At 53.0% G+C, this 22,043-nt stretch overlaps 1 long non-coding RNA gene and 1 pseudogene across 1 annotated transcript; both read left to right on the top strand.

Moving 5' to 3' along the window:
- Positions 1-7,622: 7,622 nt before the first annotated feature.
- LOC115274881 lies at positions 7,623-8,019 on the top strand (annotated as a pseudogene).
- Positions 8,020-8,352: 333 nt separating this feature from the next.
- LOC115274882 lies at positions 8,353-16,257 on the top strand. Its single transcript, XR_003901298.1, has 3 exons — positions 8,353-8,546; positions 13,647-13,649; positions 16,248-16,257. It is a non-coding gene; the product is annotated as an uncharacterized LOC115274882 (long non-coding RNA).
- The last annotated feature ends 5,786 nt before the right edge of the window (positions 16,258-22,043 follow it).

The following is a 22,043-nucleotide window of genomic DNA, read 5'->3' as shown; positions in this document are numbered from 1 at the left end:
GGCTCTGTGCAGACTGTTAGCTCAGAGCCTGGAGCCTGCTTCCGATTCTGTGTCTCTTTCTCTCTCTGCTCCCCCCGTTCACTCTCTGTATCTCAAAAAAATAATAAATCTAAAAAAACTTTAAAAATTATTTTCAGAAAGAAAAGACGAAGCAAGAAGGGGAGAAAAATAAGGGGGTAGAGGAGAAGGGGTCCCCAGACATCTCCTGCCCACCCTCCCTCCAGTGCAGACCCCACGGGAAAGCAGGTCCAGGCCCCAAGGAGCCTGGTGGGAAGGGAGACGAAGGCACCTTCAGGGCTTGGTGCTCCCAGGGGTCGCTCACTGGGTCCAGCAGGGCCTCAAGGAGGGGGCAAAGGGGCGTCTCTGGGAAGCACCCTGGGCCAAGCCCTTTTCTCTGCACATGTTGGGGAGTTGGAAGAAGGCGAGGGGCCCCTGGCAGCCACCCCAAAGTGAGCCTCCCTCATGCAGATGCGGAGCGGCCCAAGTCAGGGCCAAGCTGAGTGCGGGAGAGGTAAGCGGGGAGAGAGGGGAGCCAGGACGGGGCCCTGGGGAGCTCAGACGCTCCACAGAGGCTGGCAAAAGAAAACCCTCCCAAGGAAAGAGGGGGAGCACAGCCTGAAAGGTGGGAAGAAACCAGGAGTCCTCAGTGTCCACAGCACAGGGGTCCCCAGCGGCACAGAGGGAGTGAGGAGAGAAGCGGGCTGGCCATCTTTGTCAACAAGCAGGTGTGCGAGCTTGCCGAGCTGTAGCAGGGAACTTGGGGGTGTCCTTGACTGCAGAAGGTGTACTGGAGGGAAAGGGGGAGAAATGACCAGTGCCTACAGTTCCCTCTTTAGCTGTCTGTGGACGGAAGGAGAGAGACGCCAGGAGGGAGAGAGGAATGTCACTTCTCAGATGGAGGAGAGAATCCACCTGTTGCAAGGACCCAGAAAGAGGAGGAGAGAGGATAGCCATTGTCATGGCAACGACACTGGCTGTAAGGATGGGGAAGAGCCAGAGGACCTGGGGGGAAAGCCTGTGGGGAAAGAATCGTGAAGAATGTAGGGCCGATTAGAGGTGGGGGCAGTGACCACAGAGGGGCGGCCAGAATTCTGGCTCTGAAGTGGAGGTGGCTCTGGTCAGAGGATGAAGCGTTTGGCCCTCGCTTGGGGAGTCCATGGTGCTGGAGGGACCACCAAGTGGAGCCGAGGAGGGAGCAGCAGACATGGGGTCTGGGGCTTTCGTGGAAGGGCCTGGGTTTGGGGTCCTGAGGGGAGGCAGCAGCTTGTGGAAGGGACTCCTGAACTCCCAGAAAAGGAGGACAAATCCAGAAACATAGGAGAGAGAGAAGCAGAAGGAGGGGGTGCAGCTGTGGGAGCATCAACACTGGAAACTGGGAGGGGAAAGTGTCTGAAGAAGTGGCCAGGAGAGACAGACAGACACACACACACATACACCAGGATGCTTGTTGGGTGGGTGGATGAATGGATGGGTGGATAAGTAGGTGGATGGATGGGGGATGGACAGATGGGGGGAATGAATGGTCGGGCATCACAAAGCTGATGATGGAAGCCCCTCAGAGGGAGAGTCGACAGGACAGAGCAGCGGGTGAGGAGGGGGTGGACAGTGTCAGAGAAGACCCAGACACCTGGCTGTGAAGCCCCAGGTGGTGGCACTAATGAGGGCCGGGAAGAAACACGTGTGGGCCTGGGAAGAGGATGCGCTGGGTTTGAGAATGGGGGCCCAACATCCATGGCAGGACGGAGAGAGAATGAGTAGGGTCCGGGTGGCAAGGGGACACTGGGGTGTCTGGCAAAGGACTCTGATCTCATCCAGGGAGCCCATGAGATAGGAGAAGGATCTAGGACAGGGACCTGGGGGCACCAGGACACGAGGATGTGTGAGGCAGGAGGAGTCGGGGAAGAAAGAGAGCCAGGACAGACAGACAGACAGACAGACCCGAGTGTGCAGCTCAACAAATCCGTTTTGGATAAACGGACAGGTAGATGGATGAAGAGTCACTGAGAATACAAGAGGACGGAGCCCAGTGGCCGCCCCGACTCAGAGAAGCGCGTCCCGAACATGTGGCTGCGTGCGTGCACGTGTGTCCCTGGTAAGGCGTGGGGAAAGCACAACGCTTTACAGGCTTGAGAAAAAGAAACAAAGCTGAGGGGGTGAGCAGTGTGTGCACGTGTGCGCACGCACACACACACACACACACATACACACACACACACACACACACACTGCAGGAATGACATGCAAACTCAGAGCAGAACTGAGTGATGCTTCTCAGGAGAGTAGGAAGGAGCATGGCTGAGCGAGAGAGAGGCGAACAGAAGCAACAGGAGCGAGGCCGACGTGCCCGCTGGAACGTTAGAACACAACAAAGAAGTGGGGGGAACCTCCAGGGACTGCCAGGCAGGCACACGGGCACACACTGCCACCCACGTGCCGAGCCTACGCCTTGCTCCTGGAACAGGCTGGGTGTGTCCTTGTGGGCAGGTGCGTGGTGGGGGACGTGCGGATGGAGGGGAGGATGAGGGAGCACCCCCCACACACACATCCGTCAGGAAGTCAATGTCACTATCAAATTAGGATAGTTTGAAGAGCTTTCCCCTTCCGGGGGCCTTTCTCAGGCTTTGATTCCCTGCTGAGACCCTTACTGATCCCCATGCAGCGTGGAGAAGAGACAGCACACGCACACAGACACACACAGGCTCAAGAGCTACAGCCAAGTCCAAGCACGCGTGGGGAAGATGAGGCAGGAAAGGAGGGAGTGAAGCAGGGCAGGAGATAGAGAGCTGAGGACAGCCTTATCCGAAATGGCAAAAACGCATTTCATAATGAAACATAAAAAAAACGAGCAGAATGTCCATCCTTGAAGGAAGGGCTAAGTAAACTCCGGCGTGGCCCTTCTCTGAAATTCTGTGCCGCAGAGGGGAAGAACTGACTGCAAAATATGTTCTTAGAGGGAAAATGGGGCCCTCCGAGGGCTACTGAGTGTAAACGCTCACTGGAGAATAATACTCACAGGATAAGGCATTTCTTTTAAAACAAGGACAACAATGTTCTGAATACTCTTCACCAAACTATACTCGGTATTTCCTAGAGAAATAGATTTGCTTCCATTTCCAACTTTTCATTGACTTTTGTGTATTGTGTATCGGTTTTGTATCTCATGACCTTGTAAACTCACCTAATAGTTTTAGGAGCTTTTTATGAAGATTCTTTAGAATCTCTGTAAACAAAAATGCCATCCACTAATAGAGACAGTTTTGTTTCTTCCTTTCCAGTCTGTATGTTCTTTTCCTTCTTTTTCCTGCCATATTGCACTGGCTAGGACTCCCAATGTGAAGCTGAATAGGAATGGTGAAAACAATATTCTTGCCTTGTTCTTGATCTTGGGGGGAAAGCAATTCTTCACCACTGAGTATGATTTTAGCTTCTTTTTAGGACTGTGTGTGTGTGTGTGTGCACACACACACGCGCTCGCACTTGCATGTGTGTGCACATGTGCACATTACGAGTATGTGATTAACTTTCCCCACTTGTTTGATACCACTAGTTTCCACTTGGGAAAAGGATTGGGGACCAGGATGTAGGATGAGGGGGACAATGTAAAAGACTTCCATTTCACAGGTGATGTTTTAATCTTCCAGGAAGACAATGCACTTGCATATCACTGGTGAGACTGAAAAGTAATTTTTATTTAAAAAATAGAGAATGGGGATGGCAGAAAGGAGAGAAAGGGACTACAGGTAGAGAATAAGGAGGAAGAAGAAATCCACCTTGTATCTGTCTGTGCATCCGTCTATCCAACCCTCCTTCCTACCCAGCTCCAATATTCCCTAGCTGCCCTCTCCCACCCCGTGCTGACATCCAAAGAAGAAATCAGACGCAGGGTTCATTCTGGTACCTGGTTATTACTGGGGAAGAACTCCTGTGATATGATGGGGATGTGATAGAATATAGGGACAGAGGCCATCTGGAGCTTCATCAAAAAGGACACAGTGCCTTATTCTTGAAAGATGGGTTTGGAAGGAGAAGGAAAAGAGGCTACTGTACTTGCTGACAGTAAGAAGGAGCCTAAGGGACATCCATGGAGTTCTCTCCATCATGATAAGTAAGGGAAAAGAGACTGTGGACCTGGCAAACAGGAGGTTCATAGAGGGCTTTGCTCAGGCATCATGGTGGGTACAGAGGAAGTGGAGGCATCAAAGGTCAAGCCAAGATTTATCTTCTGAAGGTAGAAGAAGAGAGTGGACAAGAGTGAGACAGGGAGAGATAGACTGTTTCTCCCCAGGTAGAGAGAAGTGAGCATGTTCTGCAGATGAGAGGAGTCTGGGAAGATGGGAGAGGATAGCCACGGCCAGGGCAACCATGTTGGCCATGAAGATGGGGAGACACAAGGGGGAAGACTGGAGAGAGATGTTGGAGGAGGAGTCAGGAAAAAATGGAGTTAAATTGGAGATGGAGGGCAAAGGAAAAAAAGAAGGTGATGTCTGGATTTCTGATTTTGGAGATGAGGAGTAAGCACAATGGATGAGGGTGGGATGATGAGGAGTTCGATTTTTGTCTTGATAAGTCTGCGACATTGCTGGAGCATCTGGATGGGGCTGAGGAAGGGTCAGTAGATTTACATGGGGCAGCTTCTGCGTGGAGAAGGGTCTCTGGAGCCCTGAGCTTGGACAACATGGTGTAGGAGAGCTCATGGAAGAAGAGCAGACTGCAGTCCTGAGGGACACCGATTCTAGAGATTTGGAAGGAGGACGAAGGCCTGAAAATGTGGCCAAAGCAAATAAGACAGATGTCATCCCTCCCCCATACACAGTGTAGTGACCACAGTGGCATAAAGCCTTGGGACAGCCCCTATCACACATCTTGTAATGCAGTGATGATTGGTCTGTCTTCTCCTTAAACACTGAGCTCCTATAGGACATGGCTTTGGGAACTTTGTCCTCAGCAGAGACCCAGTAGATGTTTGGGGCAAGTTTGTTGGGTGAATGGATGGATGGATGGATGGATGGATGGATGGATGGAAGGATGGGTGGATAGATGTGTAGATGGGTGGGTGGATAGATGCAGTGGTCCAGGCTTCAGTTTCCTGAGCCCAAGCTGAGACAGGAGCTGATTAGACAGTGGGGGGTGGGGGTGCTAAGAAGCTTCTGGAGAAAGATTCTACAGGAAGAGAACAGATGGGCTGTGGGCGGCAGGAGAGTGAGGACTCAGATGACTCGGGGCTCCTGGCTGTGGACCCAGGCAGGCAATGACAGCACTAATGAGAACAGGGAGAGAAACCCATTAGAGGTGCGGAAATGATGTGGCAGGCTTGTCATATGCTGAGTTTGAAGAACCAAGGCCAGCTGGGGATTGGCTTTGAGTTTTCAACTTATCAACAGAAAGGTTGTGTGGCCTGCAGGGCTGTCAGCATTGAGGGCAAGATGAGCATGTGCAGAAGGAGTGTGGGGTCCAGTGCACACACTGGGGGTCCCAGGGTGTGAAGGCAGGTGGAGGGAGAGGAGAGAAGGAGACAGGTGGTGGACAGCAGACAGCCATGCGCTTACACAGCACACACATACACCACGGACTGGCCCAGGTCTTGGCATGAAGCAGGTGTTTAATAAACCTCTTGTGGATGAATCAACAAATAAATGGACAAAGTGTGAATGACAGTGACCCAGAGACTGAGAACCACCTCAGCCTAAATCCCAGAGGGAAAGATGTGAGAGACTGACAGATGTTCAGACACACACACACACATACACACACACACCCCCCAAGTGAGAGTGTCACAAAGAAAGAACATAACAACATAACTCCACAAGCCCCAGAGAGAAAGAGAGAGAGAGCTGAGAGGGAAGGTCAGCCAGCGTGAATGCACACACACACACACACACACACACACACACACACACACAGCACTAATGCTCACAGACCCAGTGCAAACATTCACCAAGCCTCCTCTATAGAAATAAAAGAAACGTGGCTTTGCCCAAAGGCAGTGAGGAAGGAGAAAGAGACCCTCAGACAAAGAGCAGGGACCCGGAGACAGGCACACTGTACACAAGTACTCTCATTCTTGCTGGCACAGAATCTGGCATTTGTTGAAGATGGATGGATAGATGGATGGATGGATGGATGGATCAAATACTCTAGAGATGAGAACAAAACCTGATAAAGGGCCCAGAATATGAGTAATTCACATATGTCCACACACACACAGCACACACCTACACTAACATAGTATCTATCACAGGTACTTAGAGATAAAATATCTTCATAAAATACATAACAGAGGAATGAATGAATGAGTGAGTGAATGAAGCAAATCATAAATTTGATCAAACCTATTAAGTGAGAGAAACAGAAACATGACTAGTAGTGAGACAAACACGGATGCACACACACAGGTGTGGGTATGAAGTCACATTCACACGCACACACACACACCCCACACACACATGATGATCCACACACAAGGGAATGACCACATCTGAGAGGGTTCAGAGGGAGAACTCAGAAACTAGGAGAGAATAGAGAAGAAAGCACAGTAGAACAAGGTGGGAGGGCAGAGGGCTGGGGTGGAGGGTGCAGAGGACTTGACCACCAATCAGATTCATATGTATAACCCACAAGTGTTTACAGAGCATCTACTATGAGCCAGACACTGTCAAATGAGCAAATTACAGCAGAGAGCAGAGCATTCTTAGCCCCTGCTCTCCAGAATGGACCTTCCAGTACGGAAGGCAGAAAAAAGGCCGTATAAATTAAGGAGATCATCTCTGATATTGATGAGAATTAGAAAGATCATAAGGCAGAGTGGGGAGATGGAGCCCTGGGGGAGGTGGGGATAAGTCAGAAAGAATGCTCAGGAAAAGCCTCCCTGAAGAAGTGGATCTGAGCAGAGGATCAGGGAGGAAGGAGGCAGCCTTGTGAATTTCTGGGAGGAGGGGCTTCCAGGATGAAAGAGCTGCAAAGCTAAGGCCCTGAGACAGGAATGAGCTAGGCATATTGGAAGGCTAGCAGGGAGGCTGTGGGGCTGGAACTGAGTGAATAAGAGGGAGGGCAGCAGGAGGTGTAGTTGGGGAGTGGTCAGGGGCCACAGTGTGTCAGACTTTGAAGGGGGCGGCACAAAGTTAGGTTTTATGTTCAACACAATGCAAAACCACTGGAGGGTTTAAAGCAGGTGGTGGTCACCTGATTTGCAGATCCTTCTGGTTGTGGATGGAGAATGAATTGGACACAGGAGTAGAAGCAGGGATCCCAGGGAGAAAGCTGGGCTGTTGTCCCAGAGAAGTGATGGGGGCTTGAGTTAGGATGGAGTAAGCTGGAGTGAAGAAAACAGAATGGATTTGGGATCTTTGGGAAGTGTAGTTACCAGGACTTACCAGTGTATTGAGTATGGCTACGTATGAGTGATGAAGGCAACAAGAGACTCCAGGATGACTTTTAGGGAGTTTAACTAATATGGAGAGGGAGCAGGTTTGTGGGGAGAGAGAGAATAATTGATTTCAGCTTAGAACACAGCAAGTTTGGAACAGTGTGAGGAAGAGGTGGCGAGAATGACCCCCGAACCAGCCAAAGCCCGTGCGCCGCTGCATCCCCGCGTCCAGTGCCCACGTCCCGCCACCATCGCCACCATGCCCAAGAGGAAGGCTGAAGGGGATGCTAAAGGAGATAAAGCCAAGGTGAAGGATGAACCACAGAGAAGATCTGCAAGGTTATCTGCTAAACCTGCTCCTCCAAAGCCAGAGCCTAAACCTAAAAAGGCCCCTGCGAAGAAGAGAGAGAAGGTACCCAAAGGGGAAAGGGGGAAAGCTGACGCTGGCAAGGATGGGAATAACCCAGCAGAAAACGGAGATGCCAAAACAGACCCGGCACAGAAAGCTGAAGGTGCCGGAGACGCCAAGTGAAGTGTGTGCATTTTTGATAACTGTGACCTTCTGGTGACTGTACAGTTTGAAATACTATTTTTTATCAAGTTTTATAAAAATGCAGAATTTTGTTTTACTTTTTTTAAGCTATGTTGTTAGCACACAGAACACTCATTGTTGTTTTGGGGGAAGGGCATATGTTACTATTAGGGTATCTCCGAAGCTAGGTTGGTACGAGGGGGAAACACCGTTCCCTTCTAGTTCTGAGAAACTTCCTCTTGGTTCCCAAGGAGACGTGATTCCTTGATGTTGACACACATTAGCCACCTTGGCACAAAGGCCTTGTGGTGTGGTAAATCTAAAATTCACTTTTTTTTGTCCTTTTCTTCCTCTGCCTTCAACAGAGACTTGACTCCCCTAAACCCAGAGACTTGTTGGAACTGGACCCCACGAGATGGTTCCCAGTATGTCAGGCAATCTGAACTTTACAGTGTCACCATGGAGATGGCATCTCTCAAAAGAGTTCCTTTTGTAGCTTGTGGAGCTTCAGATTGATAATTCTGCCATTTTCATTTCATTTCCTGAAAGTCAGGGTTGGCTCGTGAAAAGTTGTTAAACAACATGCTAAATGTGAAATGTCAACCCTCACTCTAAACTTTCCCTGTTCAGAGCATCAAATGAAGACTTATAGTGGCTTTCTGATTTTGGTAGTCCATTGAAGAAGGGAGTTTGAAAGTTGTTGTATACTGCTAATGCTTGTCTGCCCATGTCCTGCCTGAAATACCATGATTGTTTATGAAAAGTGTCTTTAATAAAGCTGGATACAGTTTGGCTTGAAAAAACAAAAAAGAACACAGCAAGTTTGAGAGGCCTCTAGGGCATCAAGTAGAAATGTTGAATGGGCAGTACAGTCTGGAGTTCAGGGGACCTAGAGATTTCAAGTCATCAGCAAATAGAGAGTGTGTCCCACCATTGAACGAGATCAGATCCCCTAAGGAGAGTGTGTAGATGAAGAAGAGAAGGGCACCATTTGGAGTTTGGGGGCCATCGGAGCATCCACACAAAGAGCCAAGAAGAAAAATCAGAAGAGTGTCATATGAAAGCCAAGAAAAGTGAACGTTCTGAAACTGAGGAAGCATTCAACCACATGCCACATCACTGACAGGACCAGGAAGGTGGGGTCTGAGAATTGTACATTGGATCCAACGAGACAGGAGACACTGGTGACCCTGCCAAGACCAATGTCAGTAACAAGGTGGGGATGAAAGGCTAATTAGCGGGGGTTAAAGAAAGAATGGGTGGAGGCTGACTTCCAAGGTCTTGTTGAGATCAAAGCCATGAAATGAGACAATGAGATGGGGGGACAGTGGATGATGGCTGGGGAGTGGGATGGCTAGAAATTGGGGCTTCAGATTGGAGCTGTTATTGTGTGGCAAGGTCAAAGATGTGGTCATGGTTGAGGTCCAGTGGAGGACAAAATGGTCAGCACTTGGGAGGTCAAGACCATGGTGTTGGCTACTCCATTCAGTGGGTGTGAAGTCATCACGATGGCCCTAGGACTAGGAATAGAGGACAGACCAGGAAGTACAGTCCTCAGTGATTGAGGGGGCACAGTGGGAGACTGGCAAATCACCAGCCAATATGAAATACTGGCAGAGTGTGCAGAGCAGAGTCGAGAGTGGTGAGAGGGTATCACCCTCCACAGTGAGGCACATCGTAAGTCTTATTTACCAGCCCAGGGACCCCAGCAGGAGGAGCATGTGAGGGGGAAGATGCAGAGTCCACTTTGGGACACATGGAATGGCAGGTGCCAAGGGACCTTCCACCCAGGTGGAAGCATCTAGGAGATGGCTGACCATGCAGGTCTGGGGCTCAAGATCATGGTTAGACAGGAAAGAGTCATCAATATTTGAGTGATCATTGAAACAGGGGCCAGGAAAACAGGTGAAGGGAGAAATGAGGAGGGCTGGGGACACAGATGAGGGGCAGTGGCATGTCGACAGTGGGGCCCTTGTCTTGGGTTTGGGTGGTGGTTGTCCCTGTTACCCAAGTGAGGGTGGCAGGACAGAGGCCAAGCTTGGTGGATGCAAGCCCAGGGCTCGCTGGGAGCATGTGCAAGTTGAGCTGCCCATACGCTCTCACATGGACACGTCCAGAGGGCATTTGGGCGTGAGAGTCTGGTATCCAGGCCCTGGTTAGGAGTCATCCACATAAAGCTTGCATCAAGTCACAGGACAGGGTGAATCAAGGTTCCCAAGGAAGTGAGGAGAGACAGAGACAGAGAGAATACCAAGGGCAGCCATGAGCTCAGCAACATTTCACCAGCACTTACAAGGGGTTGGTTCTCCAGCTTTTCCCTGGTGGCCACTCACAGCAACACAGGAGGAGATGGAGCTGAGTGTCCTGGAAGCAGAGAAGAGTGTTGAAATGCCACCTCAGACTTCCAGTAAAATGTATGTGTGCCTTGAACCTGCAGCTTGGAGGCCACACTGATGCCCTTGGGTGGGAGTGCTGATGGCGGCAGGTTGAGGCAATGGGCCAATGGGGACAACTCCTTCCCTAAGCTTTACTGAGAAGAGACGGAACTGTAGTTGGGGGCAAGATAGGGTCAAGGGAGGTACCCTTTTCTGGGACAGGAGAGATCCGCATGCTGGCTGAAGGGATCTAGAATTTTTCAAAGTGTAGCCATCTTTCCAAAATGTTAACAAGTGCTGCCTTACAGCCCACAGGGTGGCGGAGGCAGCGGGTACCAAGAGGAGGGCCAGGAAGAGAGAAATGGTGCGCCCACTGGGTCACTCGTTTATTCATTCATTCAGAAAATCTTTAATAACAACTACCCATTTAATCTATAATAACAGCTACGGATCGTGAGCCTGGCTCTGAAGTAACAGCTTTTCAAAATTCGTCCGATCCTCGAGACACCCCCTGAGGAATGTGATGTGGGCGGCTTTGTTCATAGACCAGGGAACTTGGGAAGGTGACAGGTGTTTGAGCAAGAAGTGGAGGGGTGGGCGCAGAGGTGAGGGGCCAGGAAAGGTCCCAGAGGGAGAGTCAGTCAGCAGGAAGCAGAGACAGATGGCCGTGGGAGGCAGGAGCTGAAGGAGTCAGAGTTGACTCAGGGCTCTTGGCTGCAGCCGGTGGGTGCTAATGAGAACAGGAGAAAAACATGTTTGGGGGCCATGAATCAAAGTGGGGGGATGCTGGCATGTGTCTCCATCTTGTGGACTGCAGGGAGAAATCAGGGGTCCAGCACAGCAGGCAGGGGGGGTACTGCCCAGGGAGGAGGGACAGAGTGAGGGCACAGGTGCTCAGAGCAGGACAGGAGCTGCAGGAAAGAGGACTACAGGACCGTTTACGCTTTGAGAGAAAAATGCTTAACGCATATCACCTTATATCACTTAGGAGGTGTCTCTGGAACCAGGCAGTCTGGGCAAATTCCACCTCCACTACTTACTTGCTGTGTGACCTGGAACAAGTCCCTTAACCTCTCTGAGCCTTGGTTTCTCCATCTATAACATGGGGATAATAACATATCATTTTGCAAGGATTAAATGAAAAACACATGTAAGGTGCTCAGGATAGTTTCTGGCCTGTAGTTAGGTACTCCAGAAAATTAGCTGTCCTTGTTATAGGCTGACTTGCTCTGCCCTTGAGGACTCGCGGCCTTTTGGGGGGGCGGGGGAGGAGACAGACATACAGAAAGAGAACAATGATGTGACTTGAGATTTGTTCTGAGAGCCACACGGATAAGAGAACCCAGGGAGAGAGCCACTTCCTAATAGCAGGTCAGGAAAGGCTTTAGCAAAGGAGGGTCCTCTGAGCTGGGCCTTGAAGGAAACTTACAATTAGCCAGGTGGAGAAGGAAGGTTTATTTGTATTCCAGCTGCTGTCCAGCACCACCCCCCTCTTCAAGGGCCTGGCCTGTGTCGGATGGGCGATGCCAGAGCTCCAAAGAGGAACTGCATATCAGGCCGGATCCTGGTGTCAACCCCAGTCTGGTGGGGAAGGCAGGCATGGAAGAAATACCGCTGACCCTTGAGCAACTCAGGGATCAAGGGCACTGACCTGCACACAGCTGAAAATCACGCATAACTTTTGACTCCTCCCCACTAAATTTAGCTACCAATAACCTACTGTTGATTTGAATCCTTACCAATAACATAAGCCATCCATTAACACGTATTTTGGAGTTCCATGCATTCTATACTGAATTCTTGCAATAAAGCAAGCGAGAGGGGAGGAAAGTTATTAAGAAAACCAACCATAAGGAAGAGAAATACATTTACAGTACTGCAGTGTATTTACCCCCAAAAATCTGCATATAAGTGGGCCATGCAGTTCAAATCCAAGTTATTCAAGGGTCAGCCACAGATTGGTGTGAAAGGACAAGGCAACGGCAGCGATGGGGAGGTGCCGAAGGCTCACGGGAGCCCTAGACAGATGTCCACGTGGGGCTGACAGGTGGCGACACCATGATGGAGCAGGAGGGAGCCAGGGAAATGGGCTGAGGACAGGAGGAGGCCAGGGGACAGCCATAGCCAATGCCTACAACAGAGGGGGTCGCCTGTGCTGCTGAAGGCCACCTTGTCCCCAGGCTCCGCCCCCCTTTCCCACCGCCCACGGGCCTCCAGGGTTTCTCTTGCTCACTCATTCCCTGAATATCTATCAGACACCTGGGAAGAGCCCTCCACCTGAGTAGACCCACCTCCTCCCCCCTCACATGTGGCCCCGCCCCTCGTCTTCATTCTCAAGGAACCTGAGAACAAACAGGCAGGCAAGGAAGGCAGGAGAGGCCCAAGGAAGGGAAAGGAGGGGCCTCGGGTCTCTCTGTCTCTCCCCCACCTCATTTCTTTCTGCTCACTCTTTCTGTCTAGCTACGTCTCTCCCACCACACACGCATGCACACACACGCACACACACGTGCACCTGAGAAACTCCTAGAGAAAACGAGACAGATGGGCAAAAGGTAGGAGACTGTCGGGACAGAGAGACCTTCCCCAGACAGAGACATTCCGATCCTTCAGGGACCCCCACCCCCACCAAGTGGTTTTGAAGGAACGAAGGAGTGAGAAAGGGACGAGATAGAGTGAAGGGAAAGACACACACGGAGAGAAAGGGTCACAGGCTCCAGGAAAAGATTGTAAAAAGACCCCCCAAACTAGCCGTGGCTTCTTTCTCTCTGGGAACTGGGATTATAGGGGATTTTTACTTTATACTCATCTGCACGTTCTTTTTGGTATTTTCCACATTTTCTGCAGTGAACACGTATTACCTCTGAAACCAGAGGGAAACAATAAATGCCATTTCTCAAAGAAAGAAAACGTCCACGGAGGGAACAAAGGCTTCGAAGCTGCAGAGGCAGCGAAGGGAGGGGGAGGCGGAGGGGGCGCGCACACGCGCACACACACACACACACACACACACACATTCACTCATGTGCCCACACCCCCACACACCTACACACGTACAATACTCCTACACACAGACACACACACACCTCATTCTTTCCGCTCCCAGCATGAGCAGCCAGAGCGAGATTCCAGAAATCTCCAAGGAAGGAAAAGCATAGAGAAGAGAAGAAAGAAGAGGCGGGCGAGGAAGCCCGGAGACAATGACCAGACAGACACACTCACGCAGACCTAGCGCAGGGCGTCATGACTAAGCGTGGACTCTACAAGGGGCGTCCGACTCCCTCGTTACTCTTGTGTGGTGTGGTTCTTACTTCCACGGCGTTTGCTTATTACAAAGGTAATAATGCAATCTGAGTTCCTGGCAGACAATTTTTTTAAGGATGTTCCATTTTTTGAATGAGCAAGAGAACTTATGAATGAGAGTGACCAACAAAGATAGAAGGAGAGCAAGTTGTGAGGAAACCAGAACGGAAGCCAGCCAGGCAAGAGCGGCGTGGAGGGACACGTGCACACACACGCACACACACACACACACACACTCACATATATACACGCACACAGGATGGGGCAGAAGAAAGATGGCAGTTCCAAAAGGTTGCAGGAGAGGGAGGTGGCATGCAGGCAGACAGGCAGATGGGCATCCAGGGAGACAGACATGTGGACACCCCCCCCATCCGCACCCCCCAGGAGCTCACAGAGTGAGGCCGAAGTTCGGTGGACAACGGGAGGGGCATGCTACCCCACAGACGTGCACTCCCTAGCCTGCAGAGGGAGTTCTATGAATGAATGAAGGTGAATGTGGACGGGAAGCCCCAGGGCAGGGCAGAGGTGATGCCCCCAGAGACGGAGGAACGGGCTCTGAGTCACACAGGGTGGGGGCTCAGAGACAGACCAGGGAGCGAGAGCCTCAGGCAGGAGCAGGTGCGAGACGCGGAGGGGCAGTAGAGGATGTGTGAGGCACATGCACACACCCCCTGGCTTAGGGCTCGCTCCCCAGGATGCTCCTAGTGTCCCCCCGCTCCTGGGAAATGGGACTTTTATTGTTTTCCCACTGCTTTTCTGTATTTTCTAAACGTTGTATCATGAAGATGGATGCGTTACTTTTGAGATTAGGCAAAAACCATGTGCCTTGCAAGAAAAATAAAAGAAAATAGGACAGAGAGGGAATGGAGATGACGCTAGCGGGCAGAGCAGGGGGAGGGAACCAGGCGCGTGGGCACACACACGAATACACACACACACACACACACACTCCTGGAACTGTGGGAAGACATGAGGAGGGGGAACAAGGAGGCAGTGGGGAGGAGGGGGAAGTAGGGAAACTGAGGCACTGAGCCCCAAACCTCCAAACATCCCCCCACTCACACAGGGAGAACAAAGTCCTGGAGAAGCCTGCTGGTGCATTTATGATTGCCGACTGTGTGCAGGTCCCTAGGACTGGCTTGGTGACTCAGGCCTACTGCAGTCTTGAGTGCCACACCTGGGGTGACCAGAGGCTCAGGCAGGGGAGGAGTCTCCCCCTAGAGAGTCCCAGGCCCAAGAGCTCAAATCAGGGCCCTGGGGAAGGAAGAAGAGCTTGCCAAAGAGATGAGGGAGAAGGAGAGGGGCAAAGGGAGGCCAGCTGGCCAGGCAGAGGGCAAAACCTGGGCACAAGGAGCTGAGTGAGTGCTGAGAGAGACAGAGACAGAGACACAGACTGTGGGAGGAGGCTGCAGGGCGAGGCCAGGCCTTGAGGTTGGCACCGTTCCTCTGACAGGGGTTAGCGCTGGAGGTGGGGATCGTTTCTGACCCCTGATGGCAGCAGGAGTGGGGGGATGGCAGAGGCAGCCCAGGGGCGGCCTGATGAGGAGGGGAGAGCAGGCTGAGAGCGGCTCAGGGACGGGGTCTGTGGGGGGGGGGGGTTGACTGTGGGCACAGGGAGCGGAGGGGGGATGACAAGGAGCCCCAGCTCGGAAGTCCCGGGAACCAGGTCTCAGAAGAAGAGGGTGAGTTTAGATTTGTGGCAAATATGTGGGTGTGAGGGTCCCTCACATGACGCCCCAGGAGGGGTGAGGTGACAGCTCGGGGTACAGGTGGGAAGACGAGGCTCCCTGGCAGTACCCCCTGGGAGCCCCAGCAGGTTGGGAGCAGGTCGAGGGAGTGGAAGGAGGCCCTGATGTGAAGGCACACTCACAGACACGTACACACACACACACGTACACACGCACGCGTGCACCAGAGATCCGGAGAAAGGGGAGAAGACAGCGCCTGCGGGAGGGGGAGGGAAGGAGACATGTGGCGTGAGAGAGTCAGACATGGGCACATCTGGAAAAATCAAGGAGGAAGGAGAGGGAGAGAGCAGGGGAGCAGAGAGACAGAGAGACAGAGAGGCACAGCAGGGAGAGAGGGAGGAAGTCAGTGATGAAGAAGAGAGGAGGAGAGACCCAGACAGTCAGAGCCAGCGCCGTGGGGTCCCACATGGAGAGAGGGGTAGAGAGACCTCCGTGCTAGGGCAGAGCTGGCAGAGGGAGGGGAGGAGGCTGCCTCTCCTCTCTCTCTCTCTCTCTCTCTCTCTCTCTCACACACACACACACACACACACACACGAGCAAGCATGAGCAGCACGCGGAGGGGTGTTGACTGAGCTGAGAGATGAAAGCCAGTGACTCACAGACGGAGCACAAAGCGAGAACCCGGCAGAGAGGGGCCATGGCGGGGCTCTCTCCCTCCCTCTCTCCTGGGGTGTGCGTGCATCTCACACACATGGAGAGAATGACAATGACTTCCGAGGCTGCAGCAGAGGAAGCCAGAGCAGGCAGATGAGTGGTCAGCCTGACTGAGCACAAGGGGACAGTGAGACACAGACGCACACAGAGAAAAGCATTTGTTGTTCGAAAGGGGCACAAAGCCCGCCGATGCTCGGGAGGAAGCGTGACAGACAACCAGATGGGAGAGCCACCCTCACACCGGGTGCGGGGCGGTGGGGACCTGAGGCTCTCAGCGGAAGAGCGGGAGGCAGGGGAGGGGGAGGCCCAGGGCCCAAGCCCCTCCGTCTTCCCTGCCTTTCCTCACCCTCCCTCACAGAAGGGCCCTGCACACCCTTTGGGGGGGATGCCATCCTCGGCACGGGTGACCCAGAGCCTGGACCAGCACGCGGTGGGGCAGGATCTATTCTGGAAGCCCCTTCCTTCCAGAAGCCGCAGATGCGGCCGGCCTGAGGTAGCCCAGATCAGTCCAGGAACGTGAGGGCCAGAGAAGGGAGAGCCCAGCCCTTGACGGGGCCCTTTGAGACTCAAAAGACACAGGAGGCAAATCGATACGATTACTAGTCCACAGAAAGGGAACAGAGTCCTGATACATGTGCTCCAATGTGGGGAAACCTTGAAAACTCAATGCTGCAGGACAGGAGCCAGGCTCAAAAGGTCATATTTCCTATGACTCCTTTTATAGGAACTATCCAGAATGGATGACCCACTGACCACAGAGCAGGACCATGGTTGCCAGGGATGGGAAGTGGGGAGACAGAACAGGGGAAAACTGTTTAATGGGTTTGGGATTTTATTGGGGAGTGATAGGGAAAAAAAAGGTTTTGGAACGAGACAGAGGTTGAATTACACTGTGGATGTACGAAATGCCTCTAAGTCATTCACGAAAATGGTTAATTTTGTCATATGAATTCCACCAAGATTTTTTAAAATATTTTTTTTTAAGTAGGTGTTCACTAAGCAGACTCTCAGGGATGGGATTTCTGGGTGTAGGGACCAGCACATACAAAGGTGAAGAGATTTCTCCCCCTCTTTCTGCCCCTCTCCCACTCTCTCTCTCTCAAAAATAAATAAAAACATTAAAAAAGAAAAAAGGCACCTGGTTGGCTCAGTCGGTTAAGTGTCCAAGTTCAGCTCAGGTCATGATCTCACGGTTCATGAGTTCGAGCCTCGAGTCAGGCTCTGTACTGACGGCTCAGAGCCTGGAGCCTGCTTTGGATTCTCTGCCCCTCCCCTACTCGCACTCTGTCTCTCTCTCAAAAGTAAATAAAAACATTTAAAAATAAAAGGTGTAGAGGCTTGAAGGCAGGTGAGGGGTGGGGTTATGGCTGAAGCAGGGGAGGGACTTGAAAGCAAGAGACATAATGGGAGGTGGGGGTGGGCTTGAATGGGAGTGTGTGATCCGTGCTGCCCTGCTCGGAAAATGGGGGAGACCTGAGACAGGGAGACCAGGCCAAGGCAGGCATCCGGGCCGCCAGGTGAAGGCTGCCAGGACCAGGGAGCCAAGGGCGAGCAGCAGATTGGGCAGGGAGTGATGGAACTAGGAGACGGAGGGACAAAAAAAGGTACTTCCCTGCATCCTGGCTGGACAGGGCTTGGAAATTACATCATTCACTCCATCACCACACTTGAGTGCCCTCTGCGTGCTGAAGACCCAGCACCAAACAGACCTTCCCTCCTGGGGCACACAGTGCAGTAGCATGAAAGACTGAAGGTAAGCCAAAATAGCAATATATAGGATGACAGCCGGGAGTGACAAATACAGCAGAGTAGGGGTAAGGAGAGCAAGGGACAATACTGTTTGAGACCAAGTGGTCAGAGAAAATCTCTTTGAAGAGGGGGCTTTGGAGCAGAGAGCTGAAGGGGTGAGCAAGCACGCAGATCTTAAGAGCCCTCCAGGTAGCAGGGACAGCAAGTGCAAAGGCCCTGCGGTGGGAGCAGCATGTCATATTTAGGGAAAGACAAGGGCAAGGTGGCTGGAGCAGAGGGAGTGGCAGGAGGGGAGGGGGAACAACAGCAGGGGACACAAAGGGTCTTCCTATGTGTACATAGATCTAGGTGAGTGCTTTCGACTTGGTTCTGCAGAGATATGGCCCTTAAGGGAGGTAGACCCTAGTGAGGACAGGGAGGGTGGAAGGAAAGAAGGGGCCCCCAGCCCCATCCTACCCCCGGTGGGGTTTGTTGGTCAAAGACTGAGTAAACCCTGAAGATCCCCCCATAAACTCGCCCAGTGGCAGAAAATTAACAGGAGGTCAGGCCAGGGGGCCTCAGACAGGCAGATGGAGGCCTGCACACGAAGGAAGGAGAAGAAAGCTCAGGAAAGGCTCAGACAGAGGGCGGGAGGAAGCCGGGGGGAGCTGAGCAGTGAGGCGAGACCCCCACATCGCCAGGGGCTCTGGGATGACGCACAGGGGGCAGCAGTGGCAGCCAGGGCCGGGCACGAGGTGTGACGCACGCAGCCTGCTTGCAGGCTTGCAAGGCGGCCAGACAGCCGGTGACGTGCCACCTCGGCAAAGCCCCAGGAGAGGGAGGGGAAGGGCAGCAAGAGTTGGGAGGTAGACAGGGCGGCGGGGTCGGCAGCCAGCTGGACAGACAGGAAGACCGTGACAGCTTCACAGCCCCCAGCCAGAGAAGGACACCCAGACAAAGTCAGCCAGACAGACCCATGCACTCGGGGAGACAGGACCAGACACACAGTAGTCCTCAAAACACATGGAGACACAGCCAGGAGGGACCCTCCTTGACACACAGACAGACGTCCCTGCACACCCTCATCTATGCACACCGACGGGACTGGTCAACACACACAAGACAAAGACAGACACAGAGAGACAGAGACAGATGCTGCTACACAGTGAGACACACACAGAGACACCGCCAACACTCCTGTTCACATAGACAGAAATGATCCGAAACCCCGGCACAGGCTGTCAGATACACAGCAGGGAGAGAAACAAACCCATGCACACAGACACTAGAGTGCCCAAATACACACACACACACACACACACACACACACACACACACAAACAGGAAAACCAGATACACACACGGTGCACAGGGACAGAGGGACAGGCAGATCTCAAACTGCCTGACGTGGACAGAGATGTAAAGACCCTCACTCTGGAACAGACAGACGCACCTAACATTGGAGAGAGATGGGCGCAACAGCCAGAGGGCAAGCCAGAAGGGAAGATGGAGACGAGGAAGAGTGGCCAGGGCCACCTGCTGCACCCCAGCCACTTGGCTCAGGGTCTCCCTTCCACGTGAGAGTAGCTGGCCAAGTACGAGACCTGCCCCACAGGGGCTGCTCAGTCACTGTTTGTTGACTGAATGCACGACCAAGTTTGCCTGATGTGGGAGGGCCACGTTGGGAGGCCAAGGTGCCAGGTGACAGGGAAGCCAGTGAGGACTGTGTAGCATAGCCCAGGGCAGGAAACAAAGCCCACGCGAAGGCAAGGTGCTAGGATGGAGAGGGAGGAAGGGGGCACGGCCCATTCGGGGGGCCATGTAGACAGGAAGTGGACCAGGAGGGGCAGAGGGAGCAAGGATGAACCTGGGGCGTGGACCTGGGTGCTGCGTGGGCAGTGGTGCCTATGGAACATCCAGGAGGCAGGTGTGCAGGGAGGTCTGCAGTTAGACGTGGGCCACACAAAGGGAGAGGTGAGGCCCAGAGTGAGTGAGGTTGCCAGGCTCGGCCAGAAGGGAGAAGAGGGAAGAGAAGCAGCCATCTGATAGGTAGGGGAGAGTCAGGAGATGCAGAGTCACCAAGGTCTGCAGAGTCAGAGCCCCGGGTTTGCTGGCGGCTGGGAGGTCACGGTGCCTACTGTTTAGGGAGGTTGAGAACAAAATGCAGCCAGACCGGGAGCGAGAGGGAGGTGATATGAAGACAATCCTGGGACAGGAAGGGGAGGGAAGGGATGGGGCCTGCAGGAGGGGGTGCTGCAGGGGGAGAGATGGACCTGGTGTCGGTCAGGGGCTTAGCTCCAAGATCCTACCTAGAGACCAAAGGCAATGGATCGACTGTGGGCAGAGGGACTTTGCAAAGGGGCAGGGGAGGTGCGAGAAGCAGTGGGCAGGGGTGAGGCCGGAGCTGCAGCAGGAGGTAGACACTCACAAATGGCGCCAGCCAGCTCTCACCCACCCCCTCAGGGACAGCAAGGGAAGAAAGGAGGAGAGAGAGAGAAAAAGAGAGCCAGCCTCACCTGGAAAAATCTAGATGGAACCCCCAGGAGCGGGAGAGGAGAGAGAGACAGAGGTGGGGAAAGCAGTGAGTGAGGGGGAGGCGGTGGGTGAGGAGACACACACACACACACACACACACACACACACACACACACACACAAAGTCCTGCAGTGATGCACAGAATTGAAGCAGAATCCAATAATGACTGAGCAACGAAGCAGAGGGAGCAGGAGGGAGGGCGTTAGACACACATCCCGTGTTCAGAGGGGCCCATTGCTGACTGAAGGAAGGAACAAAGAGGAGGGACTCGGCTAAGAAAGTTCTGAGACGGACAATGTCACACGTGTACACAGGGATGTAATCGTGGTGGTTCCCTTGGGGGTGGGTGGTCCGGGTCTGGTCGGGGAGGTGGGTCCACAGGCATAGACACGTGTAACACTCACTGAGGTTTTTCTCCTTAAGATTTGTGCATTTTATGGTATGAAAGTTACTTTTTTTTTTTAACTGAGAAAAAGAGGATGAGAGAGGGAAGGAAAGAGGTATGCCTCAGACAGGGAGGGAGGAAGGGGGACACACACATGCACACACACACACACACACACACACACACACACACACACACACACTGATGCCCAAGTAAGAACAGAGCCTGACAAAGTCTGAGGAAAAGGAACATAAAAAGGTAATATGACCAAGAAACACTGCTGCCTAGACCCTCCCACGGAGAGGGAGAGAGAGAGACTCCCAGAGAGACCTGAATGAGGAGGGGGTCCCACGGGGCAGGAAGGAAATCACCAACATTGGCTCCTGGAGCTGGAGACCCCGAGGCTGCGGGCTTCTGGTGCATTCTACCGGCATGGAATGGCCTGTTCAGGGTGACCTGTTGGGGACAGTGAAGCGGGCATGTGGGGGGAGGGGGCGGGGATGGTGCTGAGTCTGGGGTGGGGCTTGAGGGGTGCCGGGGCTGGGGGGTGGTGGTGAGGGGCCCAGGAGCTCACAAAGAAGCGGGGGGGAGATGGAGGCCGGTGTAGGTGCTGAGATGGCCCAGCAGCGTGCAGGGGAGGACAGCAGTGGGCCCGGGGAAGGGGGGTGGGAAGAGGGCCCAGAAATCACTCTCAGACACACAGACGGATGTACAGAGCCGCAGATCACCGCATGCTCCTCCGCAGAGTGACAGCAAATGTGGAAGGAGGAAGAGAGAGTTTGGGGGAGGTTGGAGAGAGACAGACATCAGAGTGTCTTAAAAAATCCAGATGGAGCCAGAGAGGGGATGGGGAGTGGAGAGCAAGAGGGTGAGAGATCTCCCTCTCCCTCTCTCTCTCTCTCTCTCTCTCTCTTTCTCTCTCTCTCTCACACACACACATACACACACACACACACAGCAGCAGACAGGAGTGTGTGTTGAGCACTGAGGGGTGTGGGGTGAATGGAGAGCTGCTGCTCTGTCCCTGTCTGTCTCTCCACACCAGACACACACACACACACACACACACACACACACACACACACACACGACTGCGCAGTCACATCCGGGTGGGAAAACCGTGGGAACACGCAGAGTTGAGCTAAGGCTCAGAGGCAGAGACACACAGACAAAGAAGGACAGGGAAACAAAGAGAGAAGAGAAAGCGTGTGTGGGAAGAGAGGGGACGGACAGACACAAGTGCAAACGGGCCCCACGAGTCTAAGATCAACCGGAAGCTCGACCCCGAGCGAGGAGTTTGGGAAGAGAAAACCGAGATGGGTTCGGAGTCAGGACGGCTGGAGGGAGGGGTCGGCCCAGGAGTGAGGACGAGTCAGAAACGGCCGAGTGTTCCGGGGCCCAGCCCTGCCGGACGCTGGCAACA

The sequence above is a fragment of the Suricata suricatta genome, chromosome 12 (assembly GCF_006229205.1).
Source record: "Suricata suricatta isolate VVHF042 chromosome 12, meerkat_22Aug2017_6uvM2_HiC, whole genome shotgun sequence".
NCBI lineage: Eukaryota > Metazoa > Chordata > Mammalia > Carnivora > Herpestidae > Suricata > Suricata suricatta.
Note: the sequence above shows the minus strand (reverse complement) of the source record. Positions and strands in the feature narration are given on the sequence as shown.